Genomic DNA, 15,490 nt, shown 5'->3' with positions numbered 1-15,490 from the left:
AGGGCACTCCTAAGTCTAATAGACTTGTTTTCATGCTTAGTTCCACTTTGTGTGCCATGCTTGACACAGCAATTGATTTGAAGACACGCTTGCTAACTCATCTGGCCCTCAGTCATGATTTGCCATGGAAACCAAATCTCAACAATGCTCCTCTCTCTAGTTCCAGACCTGCACTCTCCTACATTGCATCCACCAACCACAGGGGGCTACTGAACCCTTGAAATGTGACTGGACCAAATTGGGAAGTGCTCTAATTGCAAAATACTTCAAAGACTTGGCATGAAGAAACTTTAAAGTAGCTCAATAACTTTTATACTGATGCCACTTTAAATAATATTTTGAACTCATGGGATAATTCAAATTTACTTTGCCTGTTCCTTTTTGCTTTTTAAGTGTGAGTACTATAAAATTTTAAATAACCCATTTATGATCCACATAATTTTTCTCTTGGACAGCATTGTTCAAGAATCTAAACAGTGGTTCTCAGAATCTGTTCAATGTAGCACCTACATCAGAAACACCAGAGGTGCTTGTTGCTAATTTAAACAACTGGGCCCCATCTCAGCCTTACTAAAACACATCTGGAGGGATGAGGCCCTGGAATCTGCATTTTAACTGGCTCCAAAAACAAGCCTCAGATATTATTTCTTTTCCTCTCTGTTTATCACAATGGAAGCAGAATGATGAGTGAGTGCAGAAATGGAACATTAATAAAACAAAACAGCCTATATCTCTTTAAGTCTACCGATCTAGTGACTCAGTACACAAGATAACCTACAAAGGAGTTTGATGCTAGAATGTATCAAAGTTCCAAAGCAGGAGAGCTAAATTCATACACCCTGACATGCTTCCAACTCTAAGCATGGAGGCAACACATATGGGCAGGTGGCAAGCAGTATGGGTCAGTGACAATGGTTCAGGCTTCTGAGTCAGACAGATCTGGTGTCAAGGCTCTGCCCTTTCACTCAAGAGCTATTTACCCTGGGTATGTAACTGTCACCTCTGAAGGCCCATGCTCTCATTAGCAAAGCAAAGAAAATAATGCCTACCTCAGAACGTGTTGTAAGGCTTAAATCAAATGACGTAAATAAAATACTCGCTACATACAATAGTCACAGGTTTTATTATCATTAAAAAATTTGCAAGCTGAATTTCTTTTCTTAGTCTTAGAGCTAGAAATATGATTAAATACAATTAGAATAAACAATATCACATAACTCTTGATGTACATGAAGCTTCAGATAATATCCAGACATTTACACTTTTAAAATATTGCCCTAAATTGTACATCATTTCTTTTAAAGTTAGCAATTAGAAACTATTTTCTGTGCCTCATTGTTTGAATACAATTCCTGAATTGAAAGGCATAACTAAATGACTCTTGTATTAGATTCCATTTTATTTATCTTCAGTTATGTGAAGTCTCACAGTTCAAGCCACAGAGACATTTCCATGCTCATTCTTCATCTGGAATCAATTACCAGAATTTTAGGTAAGTCCCTGGATAAAATAGACTCTGAAAATTTAACCTTGCAAATTAAAAACAGCAACAAATATCACAGTACATTTGAAGGAACACAAATCTGCTTGTACATTAAAAAAATATACAATAGCATCCAAAATCCAAATTGAATCTCAATTCCCCTGGATCTCAACTGAGGTATAATATCCACAAATGTTACATCTTCCCTCTTCAATCTATATCAGCATTGCGATGGAGGTGTCAGACTGTCAGGCTGAGCAAAGTGGCAAGAGTCACGAGAATGTTAAGCACAGGCCAAAGGCGAGGAGAAAGCAGACACTCGCTGATGTACGTCAGTGAGGAGTGTGGTCCAGAAAAACCTGAAGTCAAGCAGGCCATGTGAGACTGTGAGAGGAGGGGATATGGTGATGGGAAGGTAGGGAGGAGTGGGGTCAGGTTGACAGTTTTGAGTCTAAACTGTCAACCATTTTTATTGGTCTTTCAAAAATACTGTGGATTTTCAATCAGTTGACCAAAAAATTGATTAATTGCATATGTTTTGTATATCTCTCTCCTTCCTTTCAGTTCCATTTTCCGGTGATCAAGTTGCCCAAAGCAGAGATCCTCCTGATTCACTCATGCATTCATTCCTTGAGTAAATATTTATTTTGTTTATCTCTACTAGTTTTCAGGCATTTTGACAGATCCAGGGGATATCAAAATTAATAAAACATGGTCCCTGTAGGAGATAATCATTTAAATACATACAGTAGAGATATGTGCATGAGCTTATAGAAGCAGGGAAGAGGAGGTCTCTAACTGTGAAAGAAGACCAGGCAAGTGAGGATGACATTTGAATTGAGTGCAGAGGAGTTCACAAGACAGGCAAAATGGGGCAAGTTTTTCCAGATTTACAATGCAGCAAAGCTGACAACATTGATGTAGGGTCAGAGTATATACAGAAAACAACAAAGAGTTCCATATGACATCAGGATGCACATGGTGAAAGGAAAGAGGGGCACTGGGAAGGGAGACACAAGAAAGATTCTTCCATAGGCATCCACGCATACCATGCTAAGGCGAGGGGCTTCATCCTACACCACCGAAAGAGTATAATCTGGGAACAATATAATGAAATTTGCAATTGAAAAGAATCACACTGGTGGCAAGGTGACAATGAATTAGAGAGGAATTAAAGCTGTAGAAAAAGAGATAGACTGGTTAGAGGTTGTCAGAGTAATTCAGAAGTGAGTAGATAGCACCCTAAACTATACTAGCAGGAGGGTTGTGAAGGAGGAGAAAAAAATGAAAAGATGCTTTAGAGGTAGTTTTGACACAGGGTAGGTTACTACTGTCTCCATCTATTTCCCCTACTAAAATAACCAGCAGTGGAGGAATTGTTAAATGACTTGATTTCCCATATGTAGAATACTCTGTAACAGTGAAGCATGGAGGCCGAGGTGCACGTTCTGAAGAGAAAAAGTTCGTAAGACTTATGGCAGCTCCCGTTACGTTCTATCAAATGCAATGTATCAGTGGCTGGGAGGGCCTGGAGGAACCCACACTGTTAACTACCATATCTTCACCTTGCAGGTAGTGAGCTTACGACAGAATGGGAGGTGAAGGAGAAGAAGGACTCTTTATGAGCTTTTATACTGATTAAATGCTTAAATACAGCATTATCTGATCTATAATTTAAGAGACAATAAAAAAGGAAAGTGGGGTGAAATCAAGTTACTCCTAAGAACAATAATGACTGAATTTCAAGAAAAACAAAGTTATTTGAAAAGAAGATTTATTAAAACTTTGAGGATATTTTACAATTTCTTGTAATCAGAGAAATATATAAATGTTTAACATACTTACTCTAGAAATCCGGAAGTCCCAGGAATTATATTTTAAATGTTGATACCTTATGAATCACATTTGAAACACAGTTTTAATATTATATTATTTGTTAACAAACTGGGACTCAAACCACTTTGCCTTTGGTAACATTTTTCACCTGGACTATTGCCATAATAAATTAATGGCAGCACAAGAAATCAGGTAGATGAAAGGCGCATATTCACTCTTTTCCCAATGTACCTAGAAAGCCCCACTTTTCCCACTTAATGGAATGCTTCTTCTGAAGTCCTTTGGATCAATGAGCCTTTATCCTCCCCATTTCCGTCACTCAAACAAGAGGACTCAGGAGGACAGAGACACAGTGTGCCTTCTCTCTAACACCTTGTGTATGTCTCAGGAGTTCAAACACAGGCTGAGTTATCACCGTGAGACCCCTGTGTGCATGCGGGTGAAAGGAACACAGGGAAGGTGGTTTGGTTCCATCCTTGTTCTTTCACATGTCATGTCTTTACTTGGCTGGCCATAACTAGGCTGATATATATGGGTGAAAATTTTCAGAACTCATTATCGTTGGGTCCAAAATAGATGAAGATTGTTTCTAAAATGAATGACAGAACAGCCCGGACTAACAGTCTTTTCCCAAAAGATGGCAATAAGTGGTCAGAAAAAGCCCTTGAGAAAATTTAGGAATCATAGGAAATCCACAGAAGCCTGGTTTGGCCAACTGGGTGCATGGTGGTGCCCACCAACTGTGTAAGGCCAGCTACGGGAGGGGCAGGTCTGGGAGCAACATAGGCCTGAGGGGCTTGAAGAGCATTCACAGGAAGATGGCAGGTTGGATTCAGGACTGGAGCTTGAGAAAGATCTGGGAAGAATATATAAATTGGTGAATCATTAGCTAATGGTTGCAGAAAAGAAAATAAATTAAATCCATCATACGTATTTGCTTAGAAAAAGCAAGTGAGAAGAAAAAGGTGGATCATTTTTTTTTTCTTTCTAATCCTCAAAAGTAGCACGTCAATTCCACTTAGATGCTATTGAATGATAACCAAGAGTAAAACTACTTTTTTCCTTTTCTAACTTTTTACCAAGGATGGTTTTGAAAGAATTCTTCAAAACAATCTAGTGTGTGTTACAATCTCGGGGTGATACGTTCTTAGAGAGTAAATATTTATCAAAATCATGCTTGAAAAGGCATACTCATTATAGGAAAATGTGTAAGAATAGCTAATAAATTTAGTTTTAAAGTATCTACTGCAACATGGAACAATAGCACACTATTCAGAGGCATAAAGATATTTATGAGTATCTTTAAACACTTAATTCCCATTAAATGGTTCATATAAGTATTGTTCTGCTATACTCTAAAAACTAATAATATAGCACAAATACCTCAATCACATAAAGATATAGATTTGTGTTATCTACTCAAAGGTATAGTTTGAGCTACAAGAAGAAGCCCGCAATCCCAGCTATGCCCTCCCCTGCCCTACTTTAGCCAGCATCAAACTTCTCCTAGAATTTTAAATGCAACCAACGAAGTTTCTCCTCCAGTACAATCACTATTTTGCACAAGACATATTCTTAAAAATTATCTAAAATGAAATAAAATACAAGTTTAAAAATCTTTAAAATCTCATAAAATAGGAGTTCTCAAGATTATGAGATGAGAAGTGAGAACGTTGTTAGCTATTTCTCTGTGCAACGCAATATGAAACATTTCCTGGGAAATGCTGTCATGTTTGGGAGTTGTTCTAAAAACAAACAATAGGAAAGGCTAGGGTAGACTTTCCCTCCATGAAGGGATCAAGCACTATGCATTACTAATTTAGTTATTGGGCAGCAGAGCTAGTAGAAATAGTTCCTGGAGGCTTCCCCTCACTATCACCTGACCACAAGTGCCATGCTGACTAGCCAGGAACACAGGATGCAAGCTCCAGGAGGTGCACCAGTTGTGAGCTTTTGGAAAAGATCTCATGCTGTATTGCACTAACTGGAGTCCAAAAAGGAGCTAATTTCACAGGGCTTAAAATCACACTAAAAATAATTCCTTGGGACGTCTCTATCTTGACAGCTTGGAATTACTACAAAATATTTGGTATGGCACAACACATTTTCCCAAATAACAGTAAACATGGACATATTTTATTAACTAATGACAGACTCTAATATGTTTAAGCAGCCAACTACAGTCTTCCATTCTCTTCATATAAAAAAGAAGAAATGGAGTTTTCCATAAGAATTTGTTCCTTTTCATGGACAAAATCTTCAAAAATGTATAATAACCTTTTCACTGGTTTGAAGGTTCTTGGCAGGTCCCAGTTAGAAAGACAAAATGCAAACAGGGCTAGTCCAAAGACAGTTAAGTAAGGAGAGGCTGCGTGTGTTTGTGTGTGTGAGAGAGGGAGATAGTGTCAGTGTGTTTGTGTGTGTGTGCACGCACGCTTTTGGGCATGACTGCACGCACATTCTTGCACTGGGGTGATGTGAGAGGGACAAAGTCAAAGGAAAGGAAAAGGTGTAGGTGACAGCATAGGCACAGGATGCAATCATTTTCTCCAACACTCCCACGTGGAGAAGGCAGAGCACGTCCTTACATCTGAAGACAGATTGTTGTGTGAGTCCCTTGTCACCCAAAGCTATATTGGTGAATGATGGAAGCAGCCTAGACTTGATGTTAAAAGACCTGCCTTCTGGTCTCAATGTCTCTGAGGTTCAATACCCCCATTTATAAATCAAGGGCATAACCATCTACTTCCTATGACCAAATTCAGGCTTGCAAATGTTTGGTAAAGTGCTGTCCAACAATGAAGAGTCCTTACCATATCTTCTCAGGCACAAGTAGAAACTGAGTCTTGGGTATTGGGACCAGGGGAGGACACACTCACAAAGTGCTTATGCAACACTAGATTGCACAGGGGTGCACCTGCTCTGGCCTTAAAACGAATGTGAAGGAAATAGAGTTTTACATGGAGTCTACATTTAACTCTTCATCCTTAACAAAAACAAGCAAGAGAGAGACAGAGGGAATACAGGCTACATGAATTCTGAGAAATCATAATGGTTCGGCCATGCATGCTTGTGGTTGATAGACATCCCAACATACATCACAAAAATGTCCAGTGACTGGACCGTGCAGCACCATGTAGTCCAATAAGGCTCCTGCTCAGAACACATCAGGCAATGGGGTTTCAGTTTCCACCATATGCAGTCTCAAGTCAGGTACCAAACTGAAGCAGCAAAGGACATAAAACTATTTGAGTATAGAAGGCACCTAATTTTTCTTGGAGCTGTGGGAGGACTAGATTGACCCAGGAGACTTCCTGAATATTGAGCAAGGTATAGTCATAGCTTGGGTACTAGATTTTAAGATGTGACTTTCCTCTGAGGTTATATTTAAGAATTTCTTAGAGAAAAACAAAATCACCAACAGGAAACTATCTTATCGCTGAGCACACTTACAGTGACAAAGAAACTCCCCACCAGTTGAATTTAGGATTAAAAAAGGAACTAAGCACCAAAACTGGAAAAAAAAAAAAAAAAAAAAAAAACAATCGAAGACAGAGCTGGTTTCAGGGCAATGTGGCCAAGGCTCACATACTGTTACCAGGCCCCAATTCAACTCATTCCACTCCATGTATCCCTCATCCATAAAGCTTCATTTTCAGTAAGCTCTCCCTTCAAGAGAACGAGTTCACACAGCACCTTCACTCCTTACATTTTTTTCACTTTCAAATGCAATGAAAAAGAGCAAGAGTCTCTTACCCAGAAGAATTGGCCAAAATCTCCTGCTTTGAGTCTGAGTCACTTGCTCATCTATGAGCCAATCACTGATTGTCCTCAGACAATTTGAGAGTAGGACTTACAGACCCAGGGTCCTTAAAGCTACTGGAAGAAGCCTCCAATTAATCTAGTGTAGACAAACACGGTGCTTTACAAACCTGAGTGAGTTGGAACTACAGTAGTCACCTACTTTCTCTACTCATGAACTTTAGGGCTCGCTATCACTGAGGTACAATTATCCTTATATTTTATGATATTGGAATTTCTCTTACAGATACAATATGGTTAAAGGAAGTCAATATGAGGGTCCTCACAAAATAGCTGTAAATATTTTATTTATTTGCCTAGAAACATATATCTCAGGCTCATTTTTTGTATTTCTCTAAACATCTAAATATCTTCCCATTAAATCAGCATTAAAAGTCAACAAAATGATTAAATCTTCATCAGTTTATTGAAACAAATTTCAAAATTTAATCTCCCATTTCAAACTAAGTCTCTAGTGGTTTATTTGTAAACACTGATTAAATGCACACTCTGCAAGTAAGAAATGAATTGGCTGGTATACACACAGTTGAGAGTCAGAATGGAGGAAACACTTCCAAAGCAAAGAATTACTTAAAATACTGCCTATTTCCCTAAATATTCATGTAATTGGTAATTGATGGATTATATATATGCCTTATCTTATGCCATACAATATTCTTAAGGTAGTCAATTGTTACCTTTTAAAATTCCTATATTTTCTATGTCTATCTGAACTAATTATTTTCTAGCTGAATTATATAGTAAGACCCAGTTTACACAATAAATTAGAAAAGAGAAGGGACTGTTTCAGATTCCACAAAGCTTTAGCCTTAGCCCTTTTTTTATTCTTCAAACTCTTCTTCAGTTACCATTCTATATAAGTGAATCACTTATATATATAAAGTGATTCTCTATTTAAGCTCAGCCTTATTTCATTTCTAACTAAATTCTAGATTCCTCCACTTGGATATTTTACTTAACTCCGACACATAAAGTACACGTACAAACTTAACTCATCATATTTTACGCAGGTAAGTCTGTCTCTTGATGTCATGATCTCTAACATTGGACCTTCCTACTGCCAGGCAACTGGGCTCCATCCATCTTTCACTCCTCCTACATTGCCAGGTCCCAAGAAAATGCTTCCATAATGCCTTTCCAATATTTTCTCTGGCAATTCTTAGAAAGATAAAATGTGGACTGCAAGATGTCATTTTTATTATGTGAGACATAAATATTTGGCAACACTACATAAGCTGGAGAATTTATAGTTATCTTGTTATATATTGGATATTTCTCCCTCAACTATAGTTTTATAGAAAGAGAAATATAAATTTAGTAATGTATTTGACTATCTAGATCTTTAAAATAGTCTAGAAAATTAAGGCGTTCCTGGACATTCATTTCTTTATCAGAAAGACTTTATTTTATTTTAAAGTCATAATTGTACCTTATGGGCACATCTTTCAATGGTAATATTTGTTAATTTTTATTTTGTTTTGTTTTTATGCTAATTATGCTAACAAGTTTTTTATTAAATATACATAATATATTTAATAATATCTTATAAAATATCTTATTCAATATCCTATTGCCAAAGAGGATGAGAATTTGCAACATGGCTTTCTTGATATTCATGTTAAAATTAATGAAAAATTACTTTCAAAAATGCCTTTGAGGTTTGATGATTTGAGAAAATTATCAAAATATCAAGTATCTTCTAGTTGAATATGAATATTTTACTAAAGTTTCTGAGGGAAAGTTTTTGCAAATCTTAAGTAATGGAGCACAATTATGATTCCCTTGTGATTTAACCTGATTAGATTCTGAAGTGTAAATGCATGAGAGCGAAATTAATATGGTTTTCTTTTAACGTGAAGAAATACCTAAGGTATATGAAATAGGTGGGGGACAAACAGCAACCACATGGCTGGTATGAGCTCCCTGTCACCTGTTGTCTCCTCATTTGTTCTGGTTAATAAGAGCTCATTCAGCACCTAACACCTTCCAGGAATTGGGCTGTACATGATGAAAATTGGGTGAGGAGGTTGAGACTCTTCACACAACTCAGATACATCCCCTCATTTTCGTCATCATTCACCAGCATGCCATAATGATACGGATCTTCTTTTTCCTGTTCCATCAGAAGGAGTAATCATTTCAAGCATGGATATGGCAGGAGAGAAAATACATATATAACATGGCAGATTATGAAAAATGCTATAGAGAACAACAAAACAGGATGAGGAAATGCTAAAGAAGAGAGGGTGAGGAGTCCTCGTTTATATAGAGTGGGTAGAAAAAAACCTTGCTAATAAGATGACATGTGGGCAGAGATTTGAAGGAAGTGAGCATGTGAATACCTAGGGAAAGATGACCTAAGCAAGTGCAAAGCCCCTGAGGTAAGAGAGGCTTGAAATGACTGAGCACCAACCATGGAGGCCACTGTAATTGGGGAAGGAGAGAGGAGGCAGTGAGAGCTGACGAGGGCAGTCAGCCAGGTGCTGAATGAAAAATGACGTGTGATTTGATTGGGTGTCCAAGTTGCGCATGCGTATGTGTGGGTGTGTGCGTGCTTGTGTGTGCATATTGATAGATCTATATCTGTGTCATATACACACACATTTTAGTAACTTATTTGAAACCCTAAGTTTTTATTTTTACTTATCCCTCAGAGTCAACCACAGAAATATAGTTTACACATAGGTGTGTAAAATATTATTTTTTTCTGTACTTGCTTAAATACTTAATATAAATTATATTATATTTTAAACTTTATATCACAATTAAACTTCATATTTAAAAAAATTAAAATCTACATAAAATTTATATATTTTAAATTTTAATTACACATTACATTTATAGCATATTATAAATATATACTATAACTATATGTAATACATAATTAAAATTATGTATAATTTCAATATAGACAGTTTAAAATGCATATAATGTATATTATGATAGGAATTATTAAGCTTAATCTACAATATTTTAAAAGATATAAACTATATTAAGGCTATTTAAACAGGTACAGAACAAAATGAATAGCATCAAGTTAACAGCACGAAGTAAACAAGCACTAAGAATTTGCACTCCAATTACACTTTATATCTCTTACTTCCGTGGTCCTAGAAGGAACAACTTGACATCACACAATATTCCCCATACACTTACACATGGCTTACCCAAAAGTTTCAAAACTTCAAAACAGATGGGGAAAGTTCTCTCTGCTTGGCTATTTGTGAGTTTTCATTCTGTAGAGCATACAATATACAAGAGAGGGAAGCAATATTTTGCTCTGTTCATGAAATCTGACAAACCAGGATGTAAGTACAGAGACAGTGTTATCTCTTCTCAAGCAGGATTGGTACATTTATTTATTTGCTAGATACCTATGAAGAAAAACCAATTCAAAAGGTACTTAGAGTGGAAGAGTAAAAATAATTAATGAATTATATCGTTTCGGTTAGTACATACTTTGGATTTTCACTTTTTGTCATAAAACATCGTCTTAATTTGGTTACCATTTGCATATATCATTCAAAGCATATTTTAAAGATGACATCTATATATAGTAAATTCAGTTAATTCATTTCCGAAGAATGAAAATCACTGGGAATAAAGTGAATTCAGTTTTGCCTTTTAATACTTTTAATATTTCTGGACTACCAATGACATAGTTTTGAAGCTTGATGTTCTTAAGTCTCACATTTTGACAAATGGGTGAGCTGTAAACAAACTAGAAGGGAGCCAGAAACTCTGGAACTTTTACCCATTGGTAGTAGCAAAAGTCTTGTAAAACACACCTAAGCAGGAAAGAAGAGACGAAGAAAGTATACCTCTTAGTAAATGCCAAACTTTAGTGTCTAGACAAATCTTTAAAAATTAGTAAAATTGATGTAGTCAAGCACAACAGTCAATCGGGAATATCCAACAGTGCAGGGGAATGAGTTATTTTGGTTTCACATTTTGGCATATCCCTCAGAGAACAGATTAATCAAACCTTCTATTTGTTATGAAAGCAAAGAAACTATTTGATTATTTACTTTTAGTATGCTTGGGATAATTTTACATAAACTATCATAAACCCTGTTCTCACACATTTTTAAAAGTTGGGGGAAATACGACATCACCAAATAAGACTTCCATCCTGCAGAAATCATCTCCATAATGGTAAACATATATGCTTATAAAATTGTTATGAAATCCACCTGTAAAACATGGTTGATGATCCCTCTGGGGACAAAGAACAGAACTGGTCACGGATTAATGGCACATTGGCCTTTAGACACATTGCTTCGCGGTCACATTTCACTTTGGAATCAGGATCCTTATAGAAGACCTATGCCATTATTCTCTTTGCCAGTAAAGATATGTTTTTCTCCTCATTTGCAGTGGTTATGTGAGTACTGGGTAGGTTCTAGGTAATTTCTAAATGCAAAACTCCATTTAAGGAATACAGTACAAAGCCTACATGATGTCAATACACTTGGCTGAACTGTTACCTGCTCCACCTGTTCAAAGGCACTTAAAATGAGTCCAAATGTCTCTATTAAGAGCACTCTCATACCAGAATACATTATATTAGAAAGTTTGAGGCAGCTGTTACTAGGTTTATTAATAATTCAACAGAGTTGAATAATCATAGTACTTTGTGACAAAGACAATGGAGCCAGCCTAAGGGGCTAGTCCATGCCTTCATGGCTATTACTGTCTGATGGGATACCAATCATACAGCACTGTGCAGAAAAAAAAAATATATGCTCAATAAACACTAAATCACAGAAGTCTACAACAGTGTTATCACACAGAGAGGCTATGGGAAAAGACCCACAGAGGAAGTACAATCTCAAGGCACATCAAAGAGTAAGTGGAAACGAGAAGTCAGAGGAAGCCTGGGGAAGAGGGGACAGCATGCACAGAGAACTGGAGCTGTTGAAACCACGTGCTCACAGCCAGAGGACCACTGTGTGGTGTTGACTTAGGGCGAGGAGCCTGGAAAGGTAAGAGGAGTGCTATTTTGAGGATCTAGAAGTTTATGTTTAAGAGTGAACACTTAAATCTGAAAGCAGTGAGATGAAGCTTAGTAAATTTGGAGGCAAGAAAATTGCATCACCTAACTTTTATTTAAGCACACGATTCAGACAGCCACGTAAATAGTGGCCTGCTGTGAGACATTAAAGAGCTTTGGGGAATCTTCCAGTAGTCCCAGTGAAAAATAAAGAGAAACAAAATATTAATTCCCAAAAGCATGTGAATAATGTTATATAAATATATGTATATATATATATATATATACACACACACAATATAATAACTATGTATGTATATACACTCAATTTGTTAATTCATTTCTTGGGTAGCTTTATGCACCAGTATCTATGTGTGAAGAATGGTACTATCTGCTTTAAGACCAATGAGGACCATTGGTGGGGAGAAGACGAGTTAGGCTACCTTTCTAACAGTGAACAACAACAACAACAGCAGCAACATGGAAATGTTTCCCAGTGGAAAGCCATTAAACAAAAAGACAAATTTGTATGTAATTACAGATTATTAAAAGCATCCATAGGAAAAGCATCCCATGCCCTGAGGGACAATAACTCAGTCTCTACTCCAGGCTGGAAAATGGGGAAGACTTCCATGAGCAGGTAGCATCCACCAGCACACAGGGAGAAGAGAGAGGGATCCCCATGTTCAGAACCCACAGAGAGGGTGGAAGGAAGATGGGCCAGCTGGTGTTGGAAATGCTGCAGAGATTAATTGTACAGAATTCACCACCAAATTAGAAAATGCAAAGCTAATTTCTGAGTACAGAAGAGAACAGACACAAAGAACAAATCAACATTACAGGAAGGCCCATTTTGTTTCAATAATTAATATTAAGCATGTAGCCCCGTGAGTTGAACAGAAGCAAAAGGTAGGTGAGAGTGACAGCTTAGGCTCTTCTTCAAAGAACCCGAGAGATTCCATTAAAGGAGAAGCAGAAGTGTCAGAAGCAGTGTCAAGGCACAATTTTTGTAGGAAACTAGAGTACATGGATGAGGCCGGGCAGAGGACAAATGGAAGGAACAAAGAAACAGAATGAAGGCCAGGCACAGTGGTTCAGGCCTGTAATCCCAGAACTTTGGGAGCCTGAGGCAGGAGTATCACTTAAGGCCAGGAGTTCGAGACCAGCCTGGCTGGGCAACATGGCAAGACCCTGTCTCTTAAACATTTAAAAATGTGCAACTGCAGTGTGCCATGATCATACCACTGCACTCCAGTTTGGACAAAAGAGCGAGATGCTGTCAAAAACAATAACAACAAAAAAAAAAAGAGAGAGAGAGAGAGAGAAACAAAGAAGATATTTAGCATTTAGGTAGTCTCAGAAGTGTTTGTTACTGGCAGTTAACATTTGTGAAGCCTTTATTATTGTGTTCCCATTTTAGCATGAGGAAACTAAGGCTCTGAGAATTTGAATGACTTAATAGCAAATGAACAATATCATATGACCCACAGATCCAGCTTACTGCTAGATCTTTGAGAAAACTAGGAACAATTATCTTTAAATATGTGCTTAGTCATTCATTAAAAAATAAAATAAAAAACTATCTCCCCATTGCTTAGGCTCTAGGAGAGCAGAGAGGTGACAAGGGTGTTAATTTAGACCTCTGAGAGCATCCCTAAACCAGTTATATGTCAGTGTGATGCCTGAAAAGCTGTTGATACCTAACTGCTCCTGGACTATCTCCCACAGCTTGTAAGAGAGTATCAAGAGTGCCCCTAATTGCCAAAGAGGTCCTGCATCCAGCCCACATGGAGGTACGTGTGTCTGATTTGTTCAGAAGATGGAGAAGCGTGGTGTCTCTCTGTGACTAGGTGGAAACACTTCCTTCTAGTATATTCTCTTAGAAAGCATTTCACATTCCTATTTGCTAAACACATAGTCACAATGGACACATTTACTTTTTGAAATTAAAGGTCACAATAAATTTCCTGCTCAGCAGCCTCTTCAAACCATATGAAAATTAAATGTATTTCTTGGAAACAGAGAAGCATTTAAAATATAGAGTCATGGTGGAAATGCCTCCAAGAGCACTGTGAGTGTGCAGGTAATTGATGATGTCAAGCAAAGCTGTACAGTGGGGCAGCAGGGAGAAAATGACAGAGGGACACTTTTCTGCCTGTATCATGTTTTCTCTCTGCAGCATTCAAAACAACGCTTTCTGTAGAAAATGGAGCTTCAGTCGTACTCCCGATTCTTTCACTTTCCTCCCTTTAAACCTGGCTCACATTCACTGGAGCAAAGGAGACTTCTGCTGAGGTCAAATCCTCTGGTCTTCCTAGTCATTTATGCTAGCCACTTTTCTGTACTATTTCCAAAAATGAATCCAGATAAGTGTCCCTTCAAGATTTCCAAGATCAAGGGGAAGAGTACTTAGCATGATGAATGCCCAGGGCCCACACCCAGCAAGCCCCAGGGAAATTCACAAATAGTGCAAATAGTGGATGAATTAACTGGGCAGCTGTGTCCAGCTCCTCACACCTGGAGGGAAGTATTGTTTCTCTCTAACCTAGTCTGCCAGCTTACATAGACTCTCTGAGTTGTGGGGAGTAAGGCTCACGGTTAGTAGCAGAGTTTTAAATAAGAAAAAGTCTTTTGTTTTTTACAGCTTAAAATTATCTTCAGTGGTACCTGCTATTCTAGCTAACTGTGTTCTTCACTCATCATTCAATTAATATCTAATCCTCTAAGTGCAACATAGTGGAGCAGTAGAGGGGATAATTCAACAAATACAATGGAAAATAACTTGAGAAACAGCAGGTCAATTGTTCAAAATAAAACGAACATCAAATATAGGATTTTTCAAAGGGTAAATTAATTTGCATGCTCTAAAAATTCCATTTTGCAATGAGGCATTAATTTTTTACCTCAGCAGAAAGGTTTTCCAGAAAATGAAATTTTAAAATGCTGATTATTGTATCTCTCTTTTTTTCTGCATCTTTTTCTCTCCTTTTCACTTTCCACTTCTCAACAAAATAAGAAAAACAATCAGTATAGGCTTCTGGCAGCACAGCGAGAGAAATGTGAGATTGGCCCTTAAGGGAATTTTTATTTTCAAGTGGATGTAAATGTATTCATCAATTCAAAGAAATGCATAGTGTGTTATAGACACAATACATTAATAAATAGCCATGCATTAAAAAATAATGAGGTTTTCCACAAAACAACATCCTGTGGTGTGTAGGGCCATAAAAAAGATACTAAAAGAGAGAGAAAAGATTATGTGTAAAATCTGATTAAAATACAGAAACACCACCATATATGTAAGATGTAATAAATATTGTATTAGTTAACTATAAACAAAAGAACAAATGCAGTAA

Source organism: Pongo pygmaeus, chromosome 7, assembly GCF_028885625.2.
Source record: "Pongo pygmaeus isolate AG05252 chromosome 7, NHGRI_mPonPyg2-v2.0_pri, whole genome shotgun sequence".
In the NCBI taxonomy this organism is placed as follows: Eukaryota; Metazoa; Chordata; class Mammalia; order Primates; family Hominidae; genus Pongo; species Pongo pygmaeus.
Note: the sequence above shows the minus strand (reverse complement) of the source record.